The sequence below is a fragment of the Mustela nigripes genome, chromosome 6 (assembly GCF_022355385.1).
Source record: "Mustela nigripes isolate SB6536 chromosome 6, MUSNIG.SB6536, whole genome shotgun sequence".
Taxonomy (NCBI): domain Eukaryota; kingdom Metazoa; phylum Chordata; class Mammalia; order Carnivora; family Mustelidae; genus Mustela; species Mustela nigripes.
Window position 1 is genome coordinate 1,534,971 of NC_081562.1, and position 24,723 is coordinate 1,559,693.

General features: G+C 64.8%; 1 protein-coding gene across 2 annotated transcripts in view; it reads right to left on the minus strand.

The window, feature by feature from the left end:
* Window positions 1-24,723, minus strand: part of TAFA5 (TAFA chemokine like family member 5) — a 169,651-nt gene that overhangs the window by 26,232 nt on the left and 118,696 nt on the right. The window lies entirely within an intron of this gene.

Sequence of the window (24,723 nt, forward strand, 5' to 3'; positions counted from 1 at the left end):
CCTCTATTCCTCCCTGTCCCCAGCCCCCTCTTGAGTGCTGTCCCCCGGTCCAGCTCTGCCGCCAGCCCATCAGTAACGGCAGCGGAGGGAGAACTAGGACCACGTGCACGTCCTTCTAAACGCAAGTGCGAGTGATTACACGGTTGTAAGTCCGGGGCCCACGCAGTTACGCCGTCCGGGTGCTCAGAGCGGATTCCCACCACGGGCCAGGCGCCATTTCACCTCAAAGCTGAGCCCTCCACGTGCACAGTTCAAACACCGCGTCCTCCCCAACTCCAGCCCGCTGCTGCGGAAGGCACAAAACCTGGGATTTCCTAGGACACGAGGATGCGGAGTCTGGGTCTAGGCCACGTGAGGACACGTGCGTCTTTGGGCATCGCCCTGTGCTCCCTACACTTGACTGTCCCCTTGGCGGCAGCAGGAAAAGGCGAGCGGGCTGGGAGAGAGCCATGGTGCGGGTCTCGGGGCCGTTTCTGGGGATACAAGAGCTCGTCACCCTGATGCCAGCTCCTTTCTACACTGTGCCATGAACTGGACTGTGTCCCCAGAGTGACATGGCAAAGCCCTAAGCCCCTGTGTGGGGGTCCTTAGACGGTGTTTGTAGAGCAGTAATTCAGGTTAACGGAGGTCACGAGGGTGAGGACCCGATCTGAAAGGGTCAGTGCCCTCACGAGTAGAAACACCGAGCTGTACGAGGCCTCCCAGCACCTCAGCCGGCTGGCCCGTCCTCTCAGACTCCTGGCCCCCAGGGCGGGCAGAGGCAGCTGTTTGCTGCTGAGGCCACCGCACCTGTGGCATCCTGTCCCCGCAGTGCAGCAAGTGGTGACGGGAGGGAGACCCACCCCTCAGATGTGGTTCTCGTTGTGCTGGGGCATCACTGTGGGAAGCGCGCCTGTGCAGGTCCCCAGGGTAGGGTGAGGACGTGCTGGATCGGCCTCATCCTGGGTGGACCCCTAGAACCGGAAGCTGGGGGCGGGCGGGAGCCCCTTCCCGGGCTGCTCGGCGGGAGCTCGGTGCCTTTCCCTGCACATCCGCGGGGCCTCGCTCCTCCTCTGCTCCCTGTTCCTGCTGGAGCCCCGAGCATCAGAGCCTTCGCAGAAGCACCGTTTGGTGACAGGAAGAGACGGCCTGAAAGCCTGGCTGTACGCCAGCAAACGCACCCCTTAAGCCCACGGAGAGGCCAGAAGCTTGAAGCACGCACCCCTGGAAATCCTGTGCGGGGTGTCTGCGCAGGCTTGTCTGGGCTCAGCCGTGAGGCCCGGCAAGGGGGCTCAAGGGCAGGTGAAGGAGCTTCTGTGTTTGCGCTCCCGTCTGTCCCCCAGCCACGCCCGGGGAGCGCGGTCAACACAGCAGGCCAACTGTGCCGATCCGCGCCGCAGGGAGGCCCAGGACCACCCAGTCCTGGCCCAAGGGGCCGAGAGCAGAACTAAGGCTGTCTCAGGGAGGCTGTGCCCTTCCATGGCAGGAAGGCAGGGAGGCTCGGGGGCCTGGGTCACTTAGAACTGGGCTGCCAGAGCGGGTCGGGAGCAGGTCCTGGTCCGTGTGGGGCGGCCTGCTCTGCAGGACACGTGGTGATGTGGTCAGATGCCTGAAGCCAGCCGGGGAGGCAGTGGGGCCAGGCCTGGGTTCCAACCCGCAGCGATGACCCTGGTGCTCTGTCCTCCCCGGAACGCACAGTGCACTGGGTGCGGGTTCAAGACCTGCCACAGGGCCAGCCCGTCAGTGCACGTGGACACGCAGCCCTCAAGGCCGGGTCCCTGTGGTCACTCGGACGGGGGGCTGTGAGGGGGACAATGCTGGCCTCAGGACGCACCTGTCCGTGGGCCTCACGGCAGCCTCCTTCCCCCACCAGGCCGGTGGCAGAGGCCACCTCGTCCCGCGAAGGCACCTCAGGTCCCTTTTCCACCCTCGGTTTGCCTTTCTCGAAGCAGCGTGGGGGCCCCCATCCGTGCCTTCCCGACCGTCATGCACTCAGCTCTGAGAGCTGGGGAGCTGCGGGATGGAGGGAGCGTGCGGCCCCAGCACCGGGAGAGCCGCGTGAGCGTGATGGCAAATGAGTGGGCCAAAGGTCAGAGAGAGGGAGAGGCAGGCGGGCTGCTGGGTCCTCACGGCCTGGGGGCACCGGTCCTGCCTGCTGCAGCCACGGCCTCTGACCACACACGTACCCGCTTGTTCCAACACGCGTGCACATGCACATACACAGTGACATATGTGAACACAGGCAAGCAGCCACGCACAGACCCACGGGCGTGCAAACAGCGCACGCGCACACGCAGACACGGGCCCACCTGTGCGTACGCAAGAGCACACGCTCACGCAGACACACCACGTCGCTGGCGGCACCCCCTTCCGACACGGGGTGGCAGCCCGGGCGTGTCAGGTGCCAGGGCTGCCAATGGCTCCGCAGGGCTGCCGCTGAGCACACGCGGCTTTTGTGCCGCTGGGCTTGGCTCACCCTGCGGAGCCCACTTCCTGCGGGAGGCGGCAGGAGGCACAGCACTGGCCACCCCATCCCTGGGACAAAGGGGCCTTTCAGGCCACACGTCACCGCTTCCGTGATGCTGAGGCAGCTCCAGCGCCGAGGAGGGTGTCCTCCGGGAGCGGACGGTGCACAGGGACGTGAGCGACAGCAGTGGACCAGTGGCCTCTGGGGACTGTGGTGGCAGCCAGCCACATGCCACGGCCACAGGAGACCCCTCGGCCCACAGTGTGTCAGGGGTCGTCACCACATCCCCTGGGCCTATCCCCAGGCCCGAGGAGACACCGAGCTCTCTGGAACACAAACAGGCTCGTGCCCCCAGCACGGGCCTGAGTATTTGCTGCTGCCCGACAGGGGCGTGAGCTCAGGGCCGCCTGCGCATCCCACCCCGAGTGCCAAGGTCTCAGGCTGGGGCTTGGCGCGGCTCCGGGCACTGCTCTGGGCTGCCCTCCCTGGGGGGCTTTAGGACGGGGCCTCTGCCTCAGTTTCCCGCTGCTTCAGCCCAGACGCGTAAGCAACGTAACACGAGCTGCGGGCACCGTGCGGGTGGCTGGCTCAGGATGCGGACGGTGCTGGGCGGGCAGCCCAGGGACCGAGCGACGGCAAGGCGATGGCCAGGCAGGGCTGGTCACCCTGGTCTCAGGAGAGAAGTGAGTTAGGCGGCTCCGGGCCATGTGGTGGGAGGCCAATGTGCCCAAGCAATATTGGGACAGGGAGTGACCAGGGCTGCAGACAGACCAGGGCGGCCGGAGTGATGGGGCCTGAGCAGGGCAGCGCAGACGCTTCGAAGGAAGGACAGGGAATGACCTGCCTTCAAGGGAAAGGACAGCCCTTCGGAGCCAGAGAAGAGCACACTGAGGCCCGCTCACGCAGGGTGGCGGGATCGGAGCGAGGGTCCTCCCGGCCCACCAGCAACACGGCCTCGCCGGCCTCGGGAACCCCCCAGGGCACGGACACAAGCACGGGGGAAGCGCCGTCTCCTCAGGAGAGATGCGGAGTCGGGCAGTGTGACACCCAGTCCCCGAAGAGCCCAGCGCCGCACGCCACAGGCACGGATGAACACGGTCAGGGACTCTCTCCCCCTTGCCCTGCCAGACCTCGAGAAGGACCGGTGGAGAGGGTTCCCTGCCCGGAGCAGGGCTGGGTGGAGGGCGCCGCAGGGGTGGGGTCTGCATCCGCCACGCCAGGCTGGATGCTTTCACGACTGAGGGGCAATCTTCTCGCCCCTGAGCACCTGGTCTCCTCCCGGGACAGCCGGAAGGTCTCATCAGGGCCGAGACTAGGGCCGCTCCAGCGGTGGAGTCTCTGGCCCCATGCAGGGGTACGGTCAGGGCCCCTGCTCTCTGCCCCTCACACAGTGGCTCAGGGGCACGACACACATACCCTTCCTGCCACGATCACCGGGGTCACCCCATAGTTTCCACGGGGCCACCCTCAGTGACCAGCTGCCTGAGAACCAGGGTTGTGCCATGGTCCCTGAGCCCTGACCCCCATGGGACATGACCACTGTGAAGGGCCCAGGTGACGTCAGGGCCTGTGACGGTCTCTCACAGGAGTCTCAGACTTAAGACACACAGCAAGGCCCCGTGCCTCCCCAGCTACCCGTATGACAACAAGATGATGGTCGTCTCAAGGCCTTTCCTAGAGAAAGTGGGGACCTTTCCTCCTGGGTTTCAGCTCGCCATCCTCTCCGTGGGGCATCCGTTCCCCATTCGAATGGGTGTGCACCGCACACCAGCGAGCAGAGGCCCCACAGGGTTTGCACAGCAAGGGCTAGGGACCTCGTGTCACACGGCAGGAGGAAAGCATGCGGCAGGACACATGCATGGCTCTGTCCCCAGTCCCCGTTGCGACTGGATCGTGCAGCGAAGCCAACGTGTCCATGTGCGTGAGAAGCTCAGGGCGGGCACTGGCGGGCCCCTGGGCGGCTCTGCGTGAAACCCCGGGCCTGCTCGCGACAAAGACTCACAACAGTCAGCACGATTCCTTGCAGCTCGCGGCGTCCCCAACCTCACAGCCCGCGGCGAAGGGGGGAGGGCCCCGCAGGTACGTACGCCTCTGTGGCCGGCCCAGTGCCAGAGCTGGGCTTCCCCAGACGCCCGCCTTGTAACACGAACGCTGCCAATTTAAATTTTATTAGTTTCGCAGTTTTGCTTGTGTTTAATCTGTGAATGTTTTAGTTTATTCCAGTTTATGGTCTGCTGAGGGCTCCCCACTTGCAACATCATAATAAAAACGATTTAGGTCACTAGCGAGGGGCCCAAGGAAGTAGTTTTCCCTTCAAAGGAGTTCTCAGATGATTGAAGTCTGAGGAACGCTGCTGCCCGCCCAGGGCTAGGTGGTCAGGGAAGGAGGCAGGGCTGATGCCCAAGATGGTCAGAGAGGGGCTCTCTGGCGAGCTCTGGACGTACGTGGAGCCCCACAGCCAGCGGGCCAGCCTGGGACTGTGGCAGGGAGCCTGGGAGGAGCCCGCCCTGTGGCCCACAGCCCTTCCTCCAGCCAAAGGGGTTTCGGGCTCCTTCTCCTGTGGTGGCCGCTCCTGGGTTCTCCCTGCGGTGGCCCCATCCCAGAGACAGCTGTGCGTAATGCACTTGGACCGTGGGGTCCCTGTCCCTCCATTGTCCCTCCGGCCCTTCCAGTAGGGGAAGGGTCTCCCCTGGGATTCTAATAGATTGCACGTCTGCTTTAGCCTTCGGGTAAAAGAACATGCTATGTCGTTGGCAGCATCACTCAGGCATTAGAGCCGACCCAAACTCAGTTAGGCTTGGATCGGTCCCTGCCGCCGCCGGCCGTCCCCTCCACGGAGCCGGGTCAGTGGCTTCCTCCCAAAATGACCCGTGGCGGACAGTGTAGGAAAGGGCACGCACTGTGCTGCCCCTCGATGGCCCCTCACTGAGCCGGGGACCCTCAGCCCTGGTTCTCCTTCTGGAGCACATTCCAGAAATCTCCAAGGCCGGGGGGGTCTGGCTGCAAAGTCATCTCTGCTACCTGACCCTCACTCTCAGCAGATCTAGCTTCCTCAGGCTCAAGAGGCCTCCTCATCACCACCAGCGCCACACCACACGGCATCATCACCTTCACCACAACCACCACCGCAATTACCACCACCACCACCTCCATCAACATCATCTCCATCACCATCACCACCACCACTATCATTGCCATCACAATCATCATCACCACCACCATCAGCAGCACCACCATGACCATCACCACCACCACCATCACCATCACCACCACCACCATCACCATCACCACCACCATCACCATCACCACCACCATCAGCAGCAGCACCATCATGACCATCATCACCAACTCCATCACCATCTTCTCCATCACCACCACCACCACCATCGCCGTCACCACCGCACCGTCACCACCATCATCGTCACCAGCACCCTTGCTAACCATCAGTAGCATCAGCAGCTCCTGGACTGAGCCCTTGTTGTGCGGAGCACACTGGTCCCCTCAGTCCCACCAGAGTTCTTGGTGGAGGCTCTCAGGAACCTCTTTCAGACGGTGCACGTTCTGAGTACCCTGTGATGTGGAATACTGAGAAGCTGGGGTTGGAGCCTGGAGGTCACCTTTACCAGTCCCGGTGGTCCCTGTCATTCCAGCAGAGATCTCCCCCCGACCCCACCTGTCCCAGCCTCGTACCCCCTGCCTTGTGCCCACAGTGCAGCATGGGGAAGGGCTGGGGGGGACTCTTAGACCTTTCCCTGAGCACGTGGCTGGAGGAGCCCCTTGCGTTTCATTCCTAGCAACCTCCAGCCTTCTTGGGGGACAGCGGACCTGGAAGGCTGCAGAGCTGTGTTTGCACAAGCCCCACACCCAGTTTCCCCAAATCAGCAGAGCACTCTGTTGGATGCAGAGACACCCGTACAGCTGCGGGAAGCAGGCCCAGCTGCACACCCCAGGCCTGGGGCTGGCCATGCAGCTAGGGAAGGCCTGTGGGCATGGGAATGCCCAGCAGGCACCTCCTGCCTGCCCTGTGTCCTCCCAGTCTGTGGAGACTCGGGGCCCATGATGGAGGGAGCGCAGTGCCGGGAGGCAGGAGGCCCGGGCTCAAGTCCCAGCCCTGCCCCCAGTCAGGCTCAAGTCCCAGCCCTGCCCCCAGTCGGGCTCCTTGAGCCTCTCAATTCAGCTCCTGGTCAGCTTCTCCGAAATGATCAACAGAACAAGCTTCCCCCCGACGCTGGCTGCTCCCTGGGCAGGGACCCCCCTGCCAGGCTGTGGGCAGGGCCTCACCTCCCCCGCCCCGCCTTGTATGTCTCGATGGCAGTAGAAGGTAAACCTGTGTCCCCATCACGCAGCAGCTCTGGGGCCTGGCCTGGAGCCGCGGTGAGATGGCGGCACCCAGGTCAGCCAGAAAGCCTTCAAATGCTGTGCCAGGGGCGGCAGGCCTCCAACGTGCCAGTGAGCAAGTTAAATGGGGAACATTTAGGAAAAGTGTCCTGTGCCGGCACAGGTCCCCCCTCCCCCCTGTGAGGGTCAGGTGTGCTCTGGAGGACACCTGCTCCCCAGAGAGGCAGGTGCGCACTGAGCCCAGACAAGCACTGAGAAAAGACCCAGACCGCCGATGCGAGAGCTGCACTCACTAACCCAGCTTCGAACATGCCAGCCGCTTGCTCACGCGTCCACAAGCTCCACCAGATCCGAGCACACACTTGCCTACTTAGTCTGTAAAGATCCTGAGAGGACGGCGTCCCAGAGCCTGAATTCTGACCTCCTCAGCTCCGTCCGGCCCCAGGACATTCTGCCTGAGCAAGGTCACATCCTCTGTCCACCAGGCCTCCCAGGCCAACTTCTCTCCTGGCCCCTGAGCCCAGGGGGCCACCTGCCAGGCCCAGCAGGTCCCCCTCCCCAGAGACACCGACCACAGATGTGCTCATTCTCCTGGAGCAGCTCTGCAGCCGGGCCAGGGCGGCCCTGCCACCCAGAGCCCACACCAAGGGCCCCATGATGCCTCGGAGCTGACGCAGACCTGGCGCACCTTCAGGGGTCCGCTTTGTGCATCCAAGGTCACAGCACGCCCGCAACCCCCAGCTTCCTCCTGTGCAGCGGAGTCCTCGGCCGGAGGCTCACTTTCCAGGCAGGAATTAGCATGAGACCCGAGTCCAGAAAGGCGTTCTCATCCGAGGAGGACAGGTGCGTACGGCCGGCCTGGAGCTCTCTGGCCGCCCCTGCCTGGGGTCCTCTCCCTGCCCCGTGAAGCGCCACCCCCAGGGCTGGACCAGGCTCCCAGGCAGTCAGGCTCTGAGCCCCCAGGACCTAATAACAAGCTCAACGCTGAGTCATTCGCTGAGTTCACTCACACTCCAGAAAGGTAATGGTGCTTTACACGTGTGATTTCTCTCGAATCCTCCAAACGGCCACATTGTTCTCCAGAAGGCCCGGGAGACGATTTTTATCAGCTAACATTCCCCGAGCTACTGCTCTGTGCACGCGTGACATCCGCACTGACTCCTGGGACCAGTACCATGGCCCCGGGGGTGGCCCTCGGCCGGGAGCGGGAACAACCCACCCCGGGCAGTGGCTCTGAAGGCGTCCACCGGCAAAGACAACCATGAGAGTCGTCGTCTGCACAAGCCCGAAGGTGAGGCCTCTCGAGGAGGAGAAAGCAGGAAATGCCTTTACGGAGCCCTAACGACCCACAGGTAACTTGCAGTAATGACCTCAGTAAGCCCCCAGAGCCGTTTTTCAGGGAGGGAGCACGAGCCCCCTTTTCACAGACCAGAAGACTGAGGCCCAGGAGTTTCCGCCTCCTGGCTCTTCTCTGCGCCGCCGGGTGAGTGCCGCCCTCCAGATGCGCCCCCCCAACCACCACTGCTCTGATAGCCCCCCAGGAAGCCAGGACAAGGGGCTGCTGCCGGTGCCCAGGTCCAGACCCTTCTGAGCTCTGCCCCCTATGAGCTCCAGCAGCAGAAGTCCCACCTGGGTCCCCGATGCCTCTGGGGGGGGCCAGACCTTGCAGATGCCCCGCCCTCGTGCTCTCCTGCTTCCTCCCACACAGGCATTCCCTCTCCTGGAAACCAACCCTGTCCCCGTTCTGCCTCTCCCTCCCGGAAGCCCAGCCCCCACCCCTGCTGTCCCTGTGAGGGCCCTGGGGGTCTTCTGTGTTACAGTCCTGGACCCAGCGTGGTGGAAGACCACCCACAGCTCCGTGGAGGGCCCTGGGGAAGGAAGGGTGACGGATGGCGGGGTGCAGACACAGAGGACTGGAAGGCCCTTGGGCTGCATGGCCCAAGGGGTCTCTGCTACACAGACGAGAACCTGTGCAGAAATGGAGCCTGTGCAGGTGTGGACCCAGAGTGGCCTCAGCGTGAGGGCACGGGGCCTGGGGCCCAGAGGCCTGCCAGCGTCCCCTCACTGACAGCACTGGCCCAGGACTGGTGCCCTCAGTCCCCGACATCACTCCTCCCACTCCTGTCACTCAGGGGTCCCAGGAGGTGGGCATGAGGGTCTCCACGGATCCCGGTTTAACCAGAGCACCAGAGCCACAGGCACTTCCTACGGCCGAGGTGGTCGTGATCAAGCTGCCGGCCGAGTGTCTGTAAGTGACCGGGCTGGCCGCGTCACTGCGTGTCCGTGTGTGCACGTATGACGGTGACGCTGCACGTGCCGGCCTGGGGGTGTGCACATGGGTGTGTACATATGCACACGTGTGTGTGTGCCCCTGCGTGTGGCATCTCATTTAGGAACCGAGTGGGAATGCAGAGCCAGCTCCAGCCCCGCCCGGCGGGAAGCACCTGGCAGTTTCCTCCTGGTTTCCTGGCACGGATACGCATCAGGGTTAGCCCTTCACGGGGAAGCTGAGACACAGCCCAGCAGACCCCCTCACGCACCCCGACTGCGGGGACCTCAGACGCAGCTGACCCCGAGGCACCGGAGTCTGGCCCACGGCAGTGGCGACGGCGGCCAGCGCCGCCTGCCCCAGGCTGGACAGATGGACAGGGCCAGCCGTGCTAATTTGCCTGGCGACCAAGGAGACCCCACCGCGCCACTCAGTGCCGGCCCTCCGCTGCCCGTAACCGGCAAGGCTCCCTTTGGAATAAACTGTTTCTTCATTTCCATTAGCATGTCAATCTGCTTACTTTACTCAACGGCTCGGAAGACAAACCACCCAGAACAAAGCCAGCGGGGCTGTAGCTCCGGCCACGTTCTCAGTTCTCCGGGGCAATCCCGCATGGCCAGCCCCCGTCTGGCCCGGGTGGGGGCCCAAGCCTCTCCGGCGGGTCTGCCCCACACGGGGGTGTCCCCTGAAGCCTCCCAGACCTTGCCGGTGACGGGGGTCAGGCCACATACCAGGAAATGGGTGGCCGACACTCACGCACATGCACACGGTCCACACACACTGACCCTCAGGAGGCAGACCTACGTGGGACATCGCAGGGTTCCAGAAACGTCTGCCCTGTAAAGAGCTGGCACGGACCCTGACATCTGCACTGAGCCAGGATCCTGGAGCGAAGATTTGGAGGATGAGGAAGGCCCGGGGCTCCCATCTCTCTGCTCCACGAGGCGCACAAGGGGCCTCCTGGTGGGACAGCCCATGAGGCTGAGAGGTCGGAGGGCACCCTGGGTGACCCCCAAGCTGTCCTCAGCCACCCCTCCTGGAGCCCGCTTTCCGCTGGCTCTCCCGGGCAGCCTTTCCCTGGGGCACGGAGGAGGCAGCTGGGCACTGCCCTGACAGACAGGGACAGTATCAGGACAGGTGATGGTATGTAGGGACCCGTGTGCTGGGTCTGGGGTACCGGACGAGGTACTACCTGGCCTGGGACAGGCCGGGGTCGTGTGGACATGAGCTAGCACATGTAGAACTCCCTGGACCCTGCCTCCCCAGCACGGTCAGCCGCACTGGGCTCGGGAGAACAGAGACAAAGCTAGAGTCTCTGCAGGGATAGCCCCCGGCATGGGAGACACCTACATGCTCAAAGTCCCAGAAGTACCTTCTGTGCTGCAATGACTGCTGGAAACACCAAGGCCTGAACGCAGTGGGGGAGGGAGCAGGGCCCACTGGCCCCGGGGAGCCCCACAACAAGCCGCTGGGCCCACGCCTGAAGCCCGAGGCCACGGGGACACCTTTCTGGTCCTCCCAGGGATGCCTGGGCTCATTTGTTGCTATGATCGTGGCTGATCATCAAACACGGAGTGACCCACCTTATCCTGGTATCACAGAGGGGTCATGGGGGCACAGAGAGGTTAGGAGACTTGCCAAGGTCACACGGCTGAGAAGTGACCACGCAGGCAGCTGAGCTGTGCTCAGTCCGACCAGAGCCCCACACGCTTTGTGTTCCATGAGGCCCCTGAGTGGGAACCTTGGCCGGGCCACGGCCAGCTCCCGGGGGCAGCAAGAGCCGGAGGCACCAGGACACGGCGGAAGGGAAAGGGGAGATGAGGCGGAAGGGCGGGCCCAGTGTTTGCAGCAGCCCCGCGGGGCCGTGTCCAGTGGGGCCGCCTGTGGGCCCCGAGGGTCGGCGCGGGCCCTCTCTGACCCCAGTTCCCCACCTGCCACACGATGACAGCTCGGTGGGGCGCGGCGGGGAGGACTGCGTGGGCGGGTGTGGAGCGACTCCCACGGCCACTGGTCAGAGCTCCTCACGGTGCCGCACGCCCAACACGGAGCTGAATGTCCCACCCGGCGGCGGCTGGCCCCACGGCAATCCTGTGGCTGGGGCAGGGCCATTCCCGATGACCAGCACTGAGGGCCCCAGGGATGATGGCGCAGTGACCCCCCCCACGCTGGGACAGATGTCCCTGCCCTGTGTTGTGTCAAGGACCCTCAGTTCCAAGTCACATGGTGCTTGTCAAATCCCAAAGCCCCACCACGACAGCGCTCCCTGATTCCACCACGGAGGCCCGCCAACGGGACCCGGCGCATGGCCTGGCACTGACCTGGGGCCAGAGGGCCCGCAGCTACCTGGGGCCAGAGGGCCCGCAGCTGCCCGTGGCCCTGAGGACAGGGGACCTGTCTCCTGTCCAGTCCCCGATATGGCATAGAGCAAGTAGGGGGAGCAGGATGGCACCCCAGCTCTGTGACACACATGGGGACCCTGGCTCAGGCAGGCCCGCGGCTCGTGGACGGTGACGGAGGCCGTGGACGCACACGGGGGGGACAGTGGATACACACGGGGGGACAGCCGAGACTGAGACTGAGGGCCTGGGTGGGCCTCCTCTCCACGGCACTGCCCTAGGCCCTGGCCAGCTGCATACATGGGCCCAGCTCAGCCCTCTCTGTGCCTTGGACTGAACTGGGGGTCCAGGCTCCACCCCCAAGATCTAAAGGCTGGGGGTGGGAGCTCCCCAGGGAAGGTGGGGCATGGGGGGCCCTCTGGGGGGATGGGGAGGTGGGGGGCCCGCAGGGGAGGGGGGGTGGGGGGCCTGGGGGTGGGAGTGGGGGGCTGGGGGGGGGGCCCCTGCCACCCCCTCACACGGCGGACACATGGGGCCATCTGTGCAAGCTGTGTCCACAGCGTCCATGGGCTCTGTGAGGTTGTGGCCACACAAGCGGTACCCCAAAGTGAGGCCGGAGAGAAGGCCGGCAGAGGGACAGCCCAGCCCAGCCGGGGGCAAGGCACAGGCCTCCGGAAGAGAACAGGCTCCCCTGGGTCTCACGCTGCGGCTCCTCCTGCCCCGGCTCAGCCCCAGCTTCCACATGGGGCTCTGTGGATGCCCTCCGTGGCCGCACCTCTGCCCCGCGCGGCTGCTGCCAGTCCGCGTGCTGTCCTCATGGCCGGGCACTCTCACGGTCTGAGCTCCCGGCATAAGGCTGCTCTAAACACACCTTTCCTCCCTTTTATTTTTTCCTTAGGGAAGCAGGCTCCCCGCTGAGCAGAGAGCCCGACGCGGGACTCGATCCCAGGACCCTGAGATCATAAATACCTCCCACCTTTACTCTGAGCAGGTGCGGGAGTCGGCACCCAGGAAGCACAGGCTCTGGGGGTCCGAGAATCACACGAGAGACCATGGTCCCAGCCCGCCTCCGAGTGTGTGCTGGCTCCGCGGTGGCCGGGACTGAGGGCTTCCAGGGGACAAGCTGTCACCAGGGGGTGGGGACAAGCTGTCACCGGGGGGTGGGGACAATCTGTCCCCATCACTCAGAGAGGATCAGACACGCAGAAGGGTGACTAGAACGTAGGTCAGGGGACATCGGGGAAAACTGGGAGGTGCAGGAAGGGGTCAGGGAGGGCCTCGTGCCGGCCTGGTCCTCCCTCTCCCAGCCTTCTAGAACCTTCTGTGACCCGCCGGGTCACGCCGCCGGTCTGGAGCGGGCGCCCCTGTCAATACGTCCATCATTTCCTCGCGATGCCTACAGCAGGTGCATCCGGTGGGCCACTGCCCATCCGCGCACAGGGCTGCACGCAGCCCCGTCTCCCTGGCCCTCCCTCAAGATGGGCACGAAAGTGAAGCCAAAAGCCCCACGGGAAGGGGTGTATCCGCCCCTCCCTAAACTGGTTCACAAACTGTCCCGTAGACCCCGTCCCACACGTCGTCAAGGGGCCACAGCGGGAAGAGTGCGGAAGCCACCGCCGGCGCGAACCCGAGCCAACAGGAGCCGCCGGCCGGCAGGTGGGGTCTGGCTCGAGTCCCTGACCTGCTCTGGTCTCCTTGGTTACAGGAGACGGAGGAGGTCAGCAGCCCGCGTCCATGCAAAACAAAACCTCTCGGAGTCACAGCTCTGCGGCTCGCGGGCACGTGCTGGCTGCCTTCCCCACCTCCTCCCACAGGGCTGTCAGGGCCCAACACAGGAGGCCCATGAGATCTGGCCCAGAAAGGCCCATGGGGAAAGCAAGGGGCATGGGGGCTGGCCCAGCTCGGCCTCCAGGACCCCTGAGCTCAGGTGGGTGCTTTGCCTTCTGGGCAGAGGACCACACTCGCTCCCTCAGGCCCGACCGAGAGTCCCCTGCCTCAGAGACGCGGGCCTGACCAGAGGAGCTGCGAGCCAGCAGTCTGAGAACAGGTGACACTAGAGAAGCCGTGTCTGCGGGACGTCCGCAGGAGGCCCTGGGGCCAGTCGGGAGGGCTTCCTGGAAGAGGCAAGGTTCCGGAAGGAGAGAAGGCAGTGAAGACAGAGGGAGGGGCACGTGGGGAAGACCCCAGGCAGGTGCGTCGTCACTGCTGGGAGCTTGGCGCATTCAGGGAGCTCCGGAGGCCACTGGAGTGGACGCTGCCATTGGGGTCGAGGCAACCCCCTCGGGGGCAAGGCCCGCTGTGCAGCTCCGCGACCCACCAGGGTCTTCGAAGGGCTGTGGTCCTCCAGGCCTTGCGGGGAGGTGAGCAAGGGTCTGAGGGCTCCCGATCCATTAGCCAGGACCCCCGGCCCTCGGCCCCGCCAAACCCGACCCGGACGCCCAGGCGTTTTCCGGAACGAGCTGCCCGTTGCAGGCATGTCCTCCGCGAGGTTCCAGCACATTCAGTCAGCACCAGGCCAAGGACTCAGCCAGCTCAGGCCCATCCCCTGAGCACGGGGTTGTGGGTCCCGGCTCGGAACCCCCACCCCGTCAGAGAGAAGCGGGTACGGTCCGGCAGCTGCCCAGCCCCCAGCCCAGGGACAAAAGCAGTGAGGCAGCATCTACGTGGCCGAGAGGACGACCACCCCTCCACCGACCCCAGCTCCCCGTCCACGGCACAGAAGACCCGGCCAGCGACAACGGGAAGCATCTGGGGGGCAGGGGCTGGAACGGGGGAGGCCCGGAGCAGGCAGGCAGAGACGGTGGCCCTCAGGAGACCACGGCAGCCGGGGCACCCGGAGGGCCTGAGTGAGCGGCTGGGACGGGCGTCTGTGTCTCTAACGCTCTGCCCAGGAGACTCGGACGTGCCCCGGGGTGCCAGGACCACCCCGTGGGGCCACACGGAGACCTGGGCTCCGCATCAAGACCCGGCGCCCTGAATCTGCTGTGTCACCGCGTCAGACGAAACAGCCACCTTCCCAAGGAACGCACAGCCTCACGTCCCCATGGAGTCGCTGCGCAGACACCTCAGGCGCGTTTCCTTAACGTTCGCCGGGAGCCCGGAGCTCTCCACTGTGCTCCGACTTCAGGTCTGAGGTAGGACCTCAGCTTTCGGGGTGAACGTGTCCCAAGGAATGGAGTGACTGAAGTCGGCTGAACCCGGAGACCTGGGGATCGGGGAAGGCGGGGGCTGGTGAGCCTGGCTCAGGAGGGTGGGTGAGGAGGCCCCCACCCCCGGGCTGGGGGTCGGTTTGCAATGTCCCCCGAGTTAGAGGGGGACCGAGGTGGAGAAAGGGCCCTTCTGTGTCCCCCAGAGCCCTGTTCCTCAGGCCATGTGGCTGCTCAGCTCGTCTGCAGACAAAGTCCTGTAGGAGCACCAAGGTCTAGGAGGGGCCCCCGGGGTGGGGACGGGGAGGGCCCATGGCAAAGCCACACAGGCCGACCCAGTCACAGCCATCTCCAACGTCAGGACACGCTGTTTCCAGGAGCTGGTGGAGTCAAGAGTCCCCTTTGAACTCCATATGCTACGGAGACAGGCAGGGGCTCCCCACCCCGGGGGCAGCCTGGGAGCCCCGCAGCTCCGAAGCCTGGTCCCTCACAGGCTCGGTCCCCGAGGGGAGCGAGGGCCTCGGCCTGCATGAGGCTGGCCCTCTGCACTCCCGGGTCCTCCCCGGCTCCTGGAACGCCCTACCCCGGCCCCCCAGAGTCCATTCCTTTAATCAGTCAGAAGAGGAAAACTTGGCAAAACCCAGATTACATCTTAAAATCAGACAAAATCTTCTCTCTACAACTTCTAGACGGCGTAATTTAGTGAGAACAGTCTTAATAATTATTTTTTCTTTAAATAGTTACTGTAGAATATATTAATTTTCAAGAGGGTTCTCTGATGAGCGTGACTCATTAGCTGCCTGGGAACCATCACTCCCAGCGCGCAGGGGAGGAGGCCTTGCTTTGGGATGACCGTACGGCCCCCGCCTGCGGAAAACACTCCAGACCTGGGTAATCAAATTAGATTGAGAGGAAGAAGCAGGGAAAAAAGCCCAGTTATCATGAGCTGGCTGTTTCATTACTTCATTAGGATTAAGAGATGTAAGTAGAGAAGGAAAAAATCCCTCCGATTCTATTTCTTGGGCAAATTCTCACGAACTGACAGGAGCTCCTGGACAGGGAGGACGCGAGAGGCAGCCGGGCTTTAATCTCAGGATACGGCGCACGGCGTCTCCCCCGGCTCCGGAAGTGGAGGGCACCCTGCTGGGGGGCTGCACCTGAAGCCCCCGTCCTTCGCTCGGAGTCGGGCAACCCTTCCTTGAGAGAGGCCACCTGGGGCGCCCGTGTGTCGGTCTCCGGGGAAGCAGCGGCGGTGGGCAACACAGAGGGGTGGTCCTGCCTGCGCGGGAGGGACCAGGCCGCGGCCAGGTGACGCTGAGCCTGACAACACAGTCTCCGTCCTTGGGCAAGACAGTGTTCCGCTGGCCCGAGCGCTCCTACTCACAGCGATCTCCTTCGCTGTGGGGCCCACAACGTATTGAAAGAGCCGTCCTCTGTCTGTCTGTCCACCGTCCCTCCACCATCCCTCCGTCCGCCCGCAAATCCAACCATCCAGCCGGCCATCAACCCTCCGTCCGGCCACCCACCCACCCACCCGTCCGTCCATCCGGTCATCACGCATCGATCCGTCCGTCTGGCCGTCTGGCCGCCCAAACCTCGGGTGTGCTGAGCACCAGGAACCCGCACGTGCTCTCCTTCTCCTTCTCCCGACAGAGGGAAGGTCCGAGGAGCGCGGCAGCCTTAGCCACGGTCATGGCCGTGGGAAGGGCTGATGAACCCCCTCAGGGATGCGTCCTCGCCTCCTGGCCTCTGGAGAAGCCTCAGACGGAAAAACGAGGCTGACGTCCCTAGCGGGGTGGGGTCTCTGTCTGACGCTGCGGCACGTGCAGCCCACGTGCGTCAAGACCAGGATTCTCACTCCCGGGCCCGCCCTTCCTCTGAGCTTGTCCTGCGGTCCCCACGCAAGGTCGGAGGGTGGTGATGCAGGGAGAGGGGACAGCCCGTGGGCTCCCCAGCTTCTGCCTGCGGCCCCTTCTGGTGGCTGTGAGTGGAGCTGTGAGCAGCGTCGTGTGAGGGCCTGTGACGGGGTAGCCGATGTGTGGTGTGGGGACGCGGGGTCTGTGCTCTAATGGGGGGACCACCGTGTGCCCGTGCAGCCAGAGGCCCCCAGGCGGCTCCTGGAATATCTCCAGGCCCAGCCCCTCCATCTTCCGACAGCCCCATCCTCCCTGGCCTGAGGCGGGCCTGGGACCGAGGGGCCCGACTGCCTGGGAGACCCTCGCCTGCCCCCACAACAAGGACACGCGGGTCCGGGGACGCTCCAGAGACATGGCTGGCTTCGCAGCGGCACAGGGGTGGCCTTGCTCCCCATGGGGAGTCCTCGGTGCCCAGAGGTCTGAGCAGGAAACGGTGTTGCATTTCCTTAAGTCACACCTGAGACAAGGAGCCTGTTCGTACGGAACGGGTACCAGAAAGTCCCCAGGAGCCCACCCTGCTCCCCTTTCCCAGGAAGGCAGGGGACTGAGGGGTTTTCCGGCGGACACCCCCGTTTCTAGGTTCAATGCTGCCTGTTTCCGTGTCCCTCCAAGCCTAGCTGCCCGGCCTCAGGCACGCCTGCAGCTCGCTGGCCTCAGGCACCCCCACCCCCTGTGCAGAGGCCAAGCAAGGGGCCACGTCCTGGTCCCCCTCTTGGGAAACTGTCACTTTGACTTCAGTTAAGGATCTGCTCCAGGGTCAGGAGAATCACGGTGCCCGACAAACGACAGAGCTGAGGGAGTCTGGTACCCTGGAGTTACTTCAAACGCGCCCCGCGATCCGGAGCTCACACAGCGGTTTGGCCCGGCCTGGGGAGTGGGGCTGGGGGCGGGATGCCGTGGTCCTGGCTGCAGGCACGGGTCGGGGCGTGGACCGGACCAGAGCCCAGGCCAGCTCTGCAAACAGAGCCTCATGGCCTTGCCTGGAAGGGGACCCGTGGCTCCTACAACCGGCAGCTGTGGCCTCGGGGTGGGGCAGACGGAAGGGGTCTCTGCAGCCGAGCCCCAGCCCCGGGGGGCACGGGGCCCTGGTACCCGGTCCTCTGCACGGCCAGTCGCCACGCTGTGAGTTAATCCACCTCCGCCACGAAGCAGCACTCTAGCTGGTGTCTGCGAGGAGCGGGCTCACCGAGGTCACCGGCACACCAGGAGGGTCGGTCCCAGGTTTTGCTGGTGACAGCCGGGGTCGCTATGGTGTCACTTCAATGAAGTTACCTAAGTCGGACACCCGAAGGAAAGGAAGCCAGCTGTCATCCCCCCAAACCACCAGCCACCCTTGACAGGAAGATCTGATAACAGCGAATCCCTAAGAAACCTGCTGTGGGCTCAGGCACGGACGGGGCCACTGTGAGCGGCCGGGCGCTGCTCCATCCCTCCCTGACACCGGCACGAGTCGCTGAGGCTGTGAGACTGTCCCCGACGCAGAGGACAGAGCCGCGGTGGAAGCACCGACACACAGACCGCACCCAAAGCCAAGCGCCCCCAACGTGTCCCCACGCAGGACCTTCACGCAGAGCCTTTGTGGTGGTTTTCCTGACCCCTGGCCAGGTCGTCAGAGGCCACAGGTGGCCTTGACAGAGTGTGCGGGCTGCAGGGCTCACGGAACACACACCCCGGAAGGTGTGGCCCCGGGCGGGTCCTGCTGCTGAGCCGCAGCGGGTCCCAAGGTCACTGGCCCTGCCAGCCAGCACCTCATCTGCCTGAAACCTCGGGGTCCAGCCCTTCTCCTGAGCTGGGCATCACAGCTCCATGAGGTGCGTGTCGCAACAGATGCCTCAAAGGTGAGGCCACTGGCTTCAGAGGTCACATCTGTCACCCCGAGGCCGGACTGTGGCAGGACTGGAGGTCCTGCAGGCCGTGGTCTTGGGAGCCCAGGCTATTGGACACAACAGGAGAACAGCACTGGGCAGGTGACGTCTATTGTCCCCAGGGACTGGGACCAAGCAGAAACTGAGGGCTGCTCTGGGAGCCACATCCACGTCCTAGAAGGTCCGAGGGCTGGTACTTCCATCCCCATGTGTGGGGCGGGGTGGGGGTCCGCGGCCTGGCACTGAGCCTCCTGTCGAGTCCAGACACAGACCACAGCTGAGGGGGAGGCGAGGAGGAGACACACGGGCAGAGGGAACCACCTCCAGTTCCCCGAGGAGCGGGGCCGCACAGTGACTCAGGTGAGCGGTCGTCCTGACCACCAGCAAGAGGGGAGCGAGGGCCCCGGAGACCAGAAGGCGCTCCCGTCGCGGCTCCCGCGGACCCTGAGACCGTCTACTCGCGGGTCCGAGCCTGTGTGGAGGTGCTGGGCAGGACGCTGCGCGGGCCTGGCAGCCTGAGCCCTGCCCCGCACTCGGACCTTAGAGGAGGTCCGGCACAGCTCCGAGTGCCCCCGACGTCCGGCAGCTTCTGCCACTGCCGGGTACAGCGTGACGAGCCTGGGCCACCCAACTCCTCCCCAGCTGGTCCATGGCCCCTGTGAGTGGGGGCCACACCGGCTGGGACAGAGCCCCAGGGGACCTTGGTGTGCACAACCAGAGAATGCCAGCCCAGGGTGGCTTCCCTTCCAGGGCCCGGCCACGGCGGGGCCTTCCCTCAGGGTGGCGTCTGTCCCACATGGCCTGCGCTCCCTGCTCAGGGGGGCCGTTTCCTTCCTGGCAGCGGCGACCCTGCCCCCCTCCGCCCGGGTCCCTCCCCGTCCCTGCCCACCTCGGGCCACCTGGGGCTGAATGGGGACCCAGAGCACCAGGACGCAGGCAGGCAGGGGAGGCGGAAGCTGAGCCCTTTCTGTGCGTCCTTCCCTCGCTCGGCTCAGAGAATCAGCCACGGCCGGCAGCCACCGGGGCCTCAGGGCTGACGGCTCCCCTACCCGGTACGCACAGAGCCACAAACCCAGAGGTGCTCACAGCACGACTAGCAGGGGCCCGGGGGCTGTGGCGAAGCTGGCGGATCGGCCACAGGCGTGGTGACACCCCGAGCCTCATGCACATGGCAACACGGTTCATTCTCAGGATAGTGGCCAGCGACCTCCGGCGGCCTCCAGGACTCCAGGACAACAATGTCCTCCTGGTCTACAACAGGAGACTGAGAGCTGGCGGTTAGCGCAAGGCCATCGGTGAGAAAGAGGGAGAGCAGGGCGGCGGGCGCGTTCCCCACACGCAGGGTTCACGCTGGGGGACAGGTGCGGCCGGCTGCGCTCCGGGATGGCTCGTTCTCTTAACAAGCCTTTATTTCCTCAGCGCTGCCCCTGCAGACGGGACAAGGCCTCCCGTGACGCCACAGCGTAGACCTTCGGACACTGGAGCGGGTCCCCGGGCTCCTCCTCCCCAGCTTGTGCCGCACGTCGTCGCGACATGCAGGCCAACCGGCCGATGCTTACCGTTCTGGTTCCCTCCCCGGAAGTCCAAGCCTGCGTGTGCGTCCCACATCACAGCTCTAAAAGTTCCGCACTTCGCAAGGGAGGAGGGTGCGTGGGGCGCGGGCGTCACTGGTGCCGGGAGCGTCACGGGGAGCTCCCGTGCGTGGTGTCCCCTCCCGATGAATCCCAGCCGCAGGGACTGTCCAAGAGCAGTTCCCATCTCTTGTACGAGCTGCTCCAAGTCTCCAAGCTGCCCATTCCCGGCCCCAGGAGCTCTGCCCACACCGCGGGGAGGCCTGCTCTCAGGGCGGCGCTGCGGGGAGGCGGCGGCTTGCTGTCCATTCCGTCGTGCGCCGGGGAACGCGCGGCCATCGCGGTGGCCACAGCTCCCCGCGTCTCTGCAGCACGGCTGTCAAGCGTGTGACTCAGGAAGTGTGTCCGAACGGCGCGGGCCGTCCTCCCAGCCTGGCTGTCCTGAACCCAAACAGCCTCCAGCGTTTCCCGGCAAACACCTGGGCTGAGGCTTCTTCTGTCCTCCTACGGGTAATGCACAACGGCAGTTTGACTTAACGAGGTTTAGGATTTTGATCCAAACAGATAAGTTAGGAGCCGCTGTCCCGGCCTTCGGAAACGGCGCTCCTCTGCCGTGTTTACGACCCGGGATGGAGTCACCGGGGGCCCCTAAACCCGCCTGGGAGGCGCAGCTGTTAACCCGGTCCCGACCATAGAACGCGGAGCTCGGAATTCCGCCCTGTGCCGCCGGGAGCGTCGACCTTGGGCTGCACTCCGCCGGGCCAGCCTGTCCCGAGCTTCACGCAGAGTCCGGCCGGGGCGCGCCCTTGGGGTCCACAGCTGGAAGACCGGCCAGAGTGACCGCGGCCTCCAACCCCTTTGGTGGCCCATCCTCCCAGTGACCCCGACCCTTGGGCAAGGCCCTTCATTGAAAAGTGCATCCCAGCCCCCTGCCCCCACCGGAGAAAGTGGCGACTCTCCCGAGAAGTGACGGCCTCGAGACAGCAGTCGACACAAACACGGCCTTTATTCACCATTAACAGCACGATAAAGGGCGGCCATCCCGCCACGTGCCCAGGCCGCTAGCAGCCAGTCGCGGGATTATGGGCAGTGGACCCCTGCCCCTTGAGCACCCTGGGTCGCACACCCGGGTCACAGAGCGGTCCGGAGCGGACGCCTGCATTCCCCGCCTGGAGGACGTCAGTGCGCAGCCCGAGATCAGAGCCCGCACAGCCCGCTCTTTGCCATCTCCCCACTTCTGTGACTCGTATGGGTGTGGACAGTGGGTAGGACATGCTGCCGGGTCCGAACACACAGGGGACGGGTCAGAGGTCGCACCTTTCCATGCACAGCTAACTGAATGGGGGGTGAGGAGGCGGCCGGGCCCTAGGGTCTGCGCTGTCTGCGTGCAAGGCCTGAGCTCTGTGTCTCCTGGGACAGATGCTGCCCGGCGCTTTCCCAGGGGTTCCTCCACAGGGAACCCTCCCCATGAAGCCTTGGGAATCTGGCCACACGGGCAGGTTGGTGCAGACTCCCTCCTCCAGGCGGCCTGAGGCCGTAGGGAGCGGGTGACACCCAGGTCGGGGGACGGTGGGCCCCTCCCCAACGACGATGCACGTGGCAGGACGGCCTGTGGCCTTTCCGGAAATGACGGCTCGCCGGCCACAGGGGCACATCTTATCAGGCTCCAAGTGGGGACCGGGGTACCTACGGCCTGCCTGGGTCTTGGGTTAGGGTCAGACAAGGCCAGGGGTGCTGAAGCACGGGTCCCCTCCTTCCCAGGGGCTCCGGAGACGCGTCAAGTCCTGCTCTGAGCACCTGGTCTGTCCTCCGAGAAGGCTGACAGCCCGGCCTGCCACCTGCAGCCTCGCTGGGCCGGGCCGGACGAGTCAGGGCAGCCAGTGCCGAGCTGGGGCCGCGACACCAAGGCCGGGCAGCCCACTGCCTCACCGTGCCGGGCTCCCGGCAGGAACTCCATGGCCCTGGCGGCTGCCGGCCGATGCTTTTGGCGACCCTCGGAATGCAAGAGAAACTGAGTTAACGCGCGGCAAATCACGACGCGTTCAGAGGCACGTCTGTGCCCCAGCGAAGCCCGTGAGACACAAACATCCGCGGGAACACGGCCCGGAGGCCGGACGCGGTATCCACGTCGAGGACGCTTTCCTAACGTGCGACGCCCACGTCGGGGCCGATGAGGCACGTCAAGATCCCGTCGGCTGGTCAGGAAACAGGGTGTTATCACAGGGTTCCGGTGCTTTCCTGAGTCCGGCCCCCGACTCGGAGCTGCTGTCCTCCTTCTGGCAACATGTGCCCCCTTGTCACGTGCCAGAGACAAAGGCATCACGGCGCCTCGGGCAGCGGCCGCCCGCCTTCCCACACACAGGCAGGCCCTCTCGGACCACTCCCCCGAGCGCAGGCTCCTGGAGGGGGCGGCAGACCCCGGCTCCCTCCCGGCCCGGGACCCTCCACCAAACTCCTCACACAGGGGCTGCTTCCCGGTCCCCAGGCAGAGACGCCCCAGCTGACCGTGGGCAGGAAGCAGGGGTCCTGCCCTGCCTGCCCTCTGCACCCCCCGTCCTCCGGGGTTCACGTTTGGGCTCCCAAACATGGAGGGTCGGGAGACTCAGTTACCTAAGACTTCTGTGTGGCAGGTGCGGACGGCTCTGGGGGACGTGGGGCAAGCGGCTCAGGTCCTGTCTTCAGGGCTCGACCTCAGTCCTTGGGCGGCTGGTGGCCCCTCTATAGGACCCCTGTCCATGGGCATCCGACACCAGCTCTGGCCTGGCCATGGCCTCCCCGAGAGCCCCCGCCGAGGCCGCCCGGAATCAGTACCTCCCACGACACCAGGTCCTGCACAGGGGGTAGGACACGGGGAGGGTGGCCTGACCTCGGGGCACACGCTCAGGCCGGCTCCTCACCTCCCGCCTTCCCCGCCCCCTGGCTGCCTGGGAGTAGAGGCAAGAGGCAGACTCTGTGCCGCCTCCCCAGAAACCCGGGGGGAAGGTGCTGGCCGCAGGCACGGAGCCGGGTGCCCGTGGGGACCACGCCAGGGTAGACCTGCTCCTGGACGCCGGCGCCTGACCCTCTCTCACAGAGACCCGCCCCGGCCCTGGGGAATGGTCTGCGCTCAGACAGTGGGCAATTGCTGCATGAGTTAGTGACATGCTGGGTCAGTGACGTGGTGTGTGTGGCAAAACCCAGCCCGGACGACCCGGAGACTGACCCTGACGTTGCCTGTGGGATCCGGTCAGCGGTGGTCAGCGGATCCCCCTTGGGCTCTCGAGTGTGGCATGTGCAAGGTGCCAGGAACCAGGGGCACTGAATGGGGACGAGGATGTGAACCCGCTTTCCGCCCTGCTGTTTTCCAGTAAACCTAATACTTCTCCAAAAATAAAGCAAACCAATGAAAAACAAACAAAAACTACCTGCTCCAGCCAGACCTTGGGAGCCAAGGGGCGGGCCCGTTTCTCGGCAAGGACACGAGGAGAGGGTGTACCCTCCGTGCAGAGGGGGGCCCTGGGCTTCCCTGCCCGGCTGCCCGACCACATTGGGCAAAGGACTCCCCAGCGTCTGCGGGGTCCAGCGTGGCTCTGTGAGTGGGCTGACAGCCCCGGGTGGGGGAGACACCACACGTCTCTTTTGACCGTCTGTCCAGCCCTCACGGTGGGAGTCCAGCTGGGAGGACCACCCCTCCAGGCGGCCAGCACCCCACCCTGTGGTCGGGCCTGGAGGCCGGGGCTGAGCTGGAGACGGCACTGGGGTGTGGGGGACGTGGGGAGCAGCCGGTACGTCTCTGCCGCACACTCCCCACCGAGGGTTCACGAAGGCAGAGGAGGGACAGGGAGGCAGGTGTCCCGTGAGCTCAGAATGGGCAGGGAGGGGTGTGAGGACGGACAGTACCCTGGTCACCATGCAGTGGAGACGGTCAGAGACGATTAGCTAATTAGCTCGAACGTAATCACGGACGAGACCCATCCCTTCCATTCGGCCTCACAAACGTCTCTTAGGCTCTACATGAAGCCATTATGAGTAAAGAATGGAGGACCTTTTCCGTAAGTGATGCTCGGCCCCTCGGGTATCCACGTGCGGAGAACCAGACAGAATCGGAAACCGGTCTCAGGCCACAGGAAACGTTAATCTGCGGTGGGTCACGGGCCTCCACGTGCATTCTGCCAGAGCAGGAGAGAACACCCTGCGACCTTGGGGGAGACCTTGGGGGATGTCCTTCCCTAACGCAACACAGGCCGCGCGTCGGAGGGAAGAGTGGTAAGTCAGGCCGCGTACAGCTGCGCACCTCTGCTCGCCCCCGCTCCCGGCCAGCCGAGGGAAAGCCCGGCCACCGAGTGAGGGGAGAGAGGACCCGCACCGCCAGCCCCAAACGGGGGCGCGGAATACAGAGACCGTGTGGCCGAGTCACTGGATGAAGCCGCAGCCCGAGGAAAGCGGGGAGACACGGCCAGACATTGAAGATGCACCCTGGTGGCTGCAGGAGCCGGTGACACCCTGCCCGGCGTCACGGCTCAACAGGCACATCCGCTCTGCCAGGAAACACCGTCCTGCACCCAGCAGGACGGTGAACGGGGAAACCCTGGCAGCAGCAAGCGTTGGCACACAGAGCACATGGGACCCGCGCGCATGACTGGGGTAGGTGCAGCAGGACAGCCATGCGGAGGGAGGACTGGCGGCGCCTGCCACGTCCACCGCGTCGTCTGTGTGCCCCTCCCGGGGACATGCCCGGGAGAAACGAGTGCATGTGTCTCCCAGGAGACGGCCCGTCCAGTTCTCAGCGGCTGTACCCACAGTAGCCAAGCATCCAGGCCCCTAAACACTGTCGTCTGTAGAACAGTCCGGTACCGC